Here is a 5283-nt window from a genome sequence, read left to right on the forward strand (position 1 = left end):
TTTCTTTTTAAAAACTTTTGTGTCCATTTTATTGATCTCAGATCTGAGTTTGATTATTTCTTGCTCTCTACGCCTTTTGGGTGTGATTTCTTCTTTGTTCTAGAGCTTTTAGGTGTGCTGCTAAGCTACGAGTCCATGATTTCTCCACTTCGTTTTTAATGTGGGCACTTAGCACAACGTGATCTTACTTCTCAGCGCCGCTTTCATCGTGTCCCATGAGTCTGGGTGTGCCGTGCCTTCATTTTCATCCAACTTTAGAAAGTCTTTAATTTCCTTATTGTTTTCTGACTTGACCCATTTTTCACCCAACAGTGAGTTGTTTAGTTTCCATGAGTTTGCAAGCTTTCTGTTGTTTCTTGAGATCTAATTTTAATTCGGGGTTATCGGATAGGATGCAGGGTGTTACTTCAATCTTCTTGTATGTGTAGAGATTTACTTTGTGTCCAAGTATGTCTTCAGTTTTCGAGAAAGTTCTATGAGGTGCTGTGTCAACATTTTAAAGATAGTTTAAACTGAGGATTGAATCAAGGGCCTCCTGCTGATGACGGAACCTAGGACATCAGACATTCTAGTCAAGTACCCCACTGAGACACAACCTCAACCCTCCAGTATTTGTAAAAATAAACAAAACACTGTTAGTCTTGTTGACTACAAAGAGGCAAGCCCTAATCAGTTTTAACTGATCCTTCCAGAACATTCATATGTTTTTGTACATATACATAAAATAGTGGTGTAGGTTTGTGTATGTGCTTCGTGCCCATATGTGGTAAGTGGTATCATACAGCATGTATCAAGACTCCCAAAATTTCTCACTTACAACCCTTTCCATGTAAAAAAAAAATTGTGGGATCCCTGGCATACCAGTATGTAAAATAGTTGTTCAATCAAATATCTATTGGATATAAATCATAAAGAAATTTATTTTAAAATTTATCTCAACCCCCCCCCCCAAAAAAAAAACCAAAAACCAAACACCAAAAACCAAAAACCCTCCTGGGGAGCAGGAGAGATGGTTCAGAGGTTAAGAATGGCTGCTGCTCTTCCAGAGGACCCAACTCAGTTCCCGACATTTACTTTGGGTCTTCACATGTGCCTGTTCCACTAGTTCCACAGGACCCAAATCCCCTTTCTGCCTTTCTGACTTCTGCAGGCATTTGACAGACTTGTGCAGTAGTGAGACAGACATGCTTGATTATTTTCATATGAAGAATTAAATCTTGGCTGAGTATCTGATACCTCAGGTCAAGGAGCACTTTCAGTATTTTTCAGGGTAGAGCAATATTTTGATTTTATGACTGTCACTGTTGAGAATGCTATTTTGCATAAACACACAGCTCAAATGGCAGACCTCGGTTCACTACCATGGCAGGATTATTGCGAAGTCTGTTCTTATCCAAGCACAAGTCCATTTGATGACTTTCAGTGAAGCTCGAGTCAGCATCTCAAATAGTGTTTTTAAAAATCAAACATTCGGACATAACAAAATGCTGAAAACTATCATGCTATGATAAGTATGATGGTAGAAAGATATTAAATGTCATCGTTTCCACGATCAAAACGTTATGCTTCGGTAAAATTTGGAAATCTTGTACAGTATAGCCAATACATTTCATCACATACTGCTGTCTCAAGTTTAAGCGAAGGTGTTCCCAACAGTGATGGCTGGTTTGCGGCTGGCTGGCATACACAGTACAAAGTGTGCGCATGCGCCATGTGCCAGGACTCAAGGCTACAGGGAGGTCACGTGGCCCCACACTTCAGACTTGTTGCATGGTTCATTTTAACCTAATTGTTGGTCATTTTACATTCAGAAATCTTTACCATTGTAACGTTTTCTGACCCCTTTTCCCATTCAGTTACATGATGCCATATGGGTTTGTGACCCACAGTCACAACCTTAACGTGGAGTCATGTGCATTCCACAGGGCTTTGCTTCCTGAGACGGGGGCCAATGTTTCCCACGGAGCCCACTCGCTCCTGGAAGAGCAGTGTTAGGAGCTAAATTGTGTCCCTCACACAATTTGCATATTAGAGCCTTAACTCCGGTACAGTTAAGTCCAATGACATTCCTAATGCTGAGACCTTTTAATACAGTTCCTCCTGTGGTGGTGACCCCCAGTCATAAAATTATTTTTGTTGCCACTTCTGTAACTGTAATTTTGCTACCGTTATGAATCGTACTGTAAATCTTTTTGGAGATAGAAGTCAGCCGGGGGGGGGGGGGGTCACGACCCACAGGTTGAGAACCACTGCCCCAGTACCTTAGTATCTGGAGATAGGATTTTTAAAGGTTACTTGGTTAAAAGGTCGCCAGGATAGAGCCTAACTGGCTGGTGTATGGAAAAGAACGAGAGCTTAGGATAGAACATGCACAGAGAAAAACCGTGAAGGAGCAGTGTGGCCATCCACAAGCCAAGGAGGCCTCAGAAGAAACCACCCTTCTAACTGTTGGCCTAGGATTCTAGACTTCAGAACGGTGAGGAATCTGTTCTCTGTTCTTTGAGCCACTCGGGTTGTGGTAACTTGTTACAGTAACCCCTGGAAAACTGTACAGGAAAACTAGTACAAGCAGCCATTGCATCCACGGAAGTCAAATACCGGAGTGTTTTTCTCACCATAGTGCCCATTTAGATGAGAGCTAGGCACAGAAATGCATCTGTGCACATGTGGGAGACCATCCCTGGGGTAGTGCTCACACAAGGGCTGTCTTCTCAATTCTCTGTCATTGGGATTCGGGTTTTCTTACCTGATGCTGACAAAACACTCTTGAACAGCAAGTTCCAACCTCGACAGCAAGGGGAAGGAAGCACCAGTTCCCTCACAACCTTGCCAACATTTGATATTTTTCAAACTTAAAAATTTCTGCCAGCATAACTGAGGGGAAAAAAACCCTCTTATTGTTTTAACTGCACTTCCCTAATTATGTCTGAAGTCAAATATTTGAATATGTTTGTCTGTTCCTATTTGCATCCGATAAATTTTCGGTTCATCGCCTTCGTCTATTTTCCCTTTGTGTTGAAGAGATTTTTTTTTCTACCTGATCTGTAGGGATTAGGTACTTTCTTGATAATAATCCTGCCTGCTAGAGATTCTGTGAATACCTTTGCTGGGGCTACAGCGTGTCTCTTAATCTTCTTCATTAAGGGTTTTAATTAGGTATAATCAGACACGGACCCATCAATAGTTTGCTTTTATAAATACTATCTTAAAGAAAATCCTTTCTCTCCCAAAATTCATGAAGCTGTTGCCTTATCATTTCTTCTAATAGTTTGGAATATTTCCCCCCATTTAGATCTTCAATTCTATGATAGGAAAAGGCAGGGATTGTTTTTCGTTTCTTCTCCTTGTGAAGGTGAATCGGCCCAACGTTTATTGAAATATCAACGACTCACCTCAGGCTTTAAAAAAATAAAATCCGGTGCCCCTCCCCTCCATCCGAGAGCATCTCATTTTAAGTGGTGTATTTTCTGAGGCGAATCACCACAATGTATTAGGAGGAAAACACACCGATAGCTAGGTGAGCGAAGTGACCTAAATGGATATTTGGAGAGGAGCCAAGCACATGCTACGGGTACCTGCCAAGACCTGGTTCTGATGCTGGAAAAGTGGACCTGAAGACATTCTTCCAGTCACTGGCTAGCGGGGCTGGACATCTTCTGAGGCTACTGTCTCGGTTAACTGTAAGTGGCCATGAAGAGAAGACTTATTCTTCCTTGTCTCCCTCAAGGGAATGTGCTTCCTGTCCTCCAGAGCAGTGGCTCCTGCATAGAAATCTCTGGAATCATTGGCTGAAGCCAGCCATAGAGCCAGTCTCCTCTGGAGGATGGGGACAATGTGCTGGTCCTTGACATATCTTAACATCTCAGCTCGTGCTTATATTACTTACCAGAAGCAATCACTTCTTAAAGAGTAGAATCATGCTAGCAGAGTGGGGAACAAGCAGGTGAAACTCCCAATGGAACAAACAAGCACGCCACTTAGGTAGGAAATCAGTGGTGTTAGGGGAGGGGGATCCCTAATCTGCCTAGGAGGAAGCCGCTAGGGACTTCTGTGGTGAGGGGCAGGGGTGGGTGATTTGTTTCAGGTATTGTGCTCATCTTATTCTTTCAGGACAACACTGAAAACAGGCAAAATAAGAATACGCTGTTTAAAATTGCCAAGAGGCCCCTGGGTAATTCCCTGTTAAAAACCTACCCTTAAAGCCCATGTAGATGAGATCAGGAATGAGTTGCAATTCTTCTGTGCACACTCTTCGAGTGACAATAGCAGACCTGACTCCAAAATTCATGCTACTATTGACCTACTCCTCCCAACACTTGTTATCTAGGCTCTGGAGCAGACACTGAGGAGGGGAGGGGGGAGGAGGAGGGAGGAGGGAGGAGGAGGAGGAGGAGGGGGGGGGAGGAGGAGGGGGGGCTCAGAGATGGGAAACTCTAAGTACAAGTCTGAATTCTGAACGGCAGACAGTTGTCTGTCAAGGAAGGCAGGGAGGATACAGTGCCGTGGTGGGCCATGTGGAGATTCACGGGACATCTGTTGGCTGCAGCAGGTGCTGAAACTGGAGAGGCAGGCAGGACCGAGTTATTATTGCTCGGTGACCCTTTCTAAGTTTAGACTTGGAAGTCCGAGGGGATGGGTGCAAGGGTTTGAAGCAGATTGACATGGTCATATTTGCGCATCAAAAGGATCCCTTTGGCCAAAGCATGTGTCGAAACAGGACACGGCTGGGAGGGCGGCCGGCATGAGATCATGACAGCCGTCCATGGAGGAGTTGAATGAGGTCATCTGACGGTAAGTTGTTGGTAGAGAAGCGGTAAAGGGTGTGATTATGACAGATTGGTTGTTGGAGGGAGGAGGAAAACGGAAGTGACTGAGATTCCTGACGTTTTAAACTGTTTAACCAGGGCCGTTCAATAAAGCAAGGGAGATTGGATAAGGGGTTGGGGCAGTAGCTGCCTGGCGTTCATTGGGGGAAGGTTTTGTTTGATGTGCCTCCAAGGCAACAAGACAGAACTGTCCCACCATCAACTGGATATTTGGCTTCAGAGCCTGGGAGGGGGATGTGACAGGGAGGAGACTTGGAAGCCATCTTCGGCCAAGAGGGTGGTGATCAAGAAGCTCTCAGGAGAACAGCATAGAGAAGGGGCCCATGAAATAGGCTGAGGTGGCTCAATGAAAAGGAGGGAAGAGAGTCAGGGAAGTGGGGGTCACAGAAGCAAAGGGAGGGGGCTTGTGAAGAGGGGGCGTTATCAGCAGGAACAAATGCAGTATAGACCACAAGAA

The sequence above is a fragment of the Rattus norvegicus genome, chromosome 6 (genome assembly GCF_036323735.1).
Source record: "Rattus norvegicus strain BN/NHsdMcwi chromosome 6, GRCr8, whole genome shotgun sequence".
NCBI lineage: Eukaryota > Metazoa > Chordata > Mammalia > Rodentia > Muridae > Rattus > Rattus norvegicus.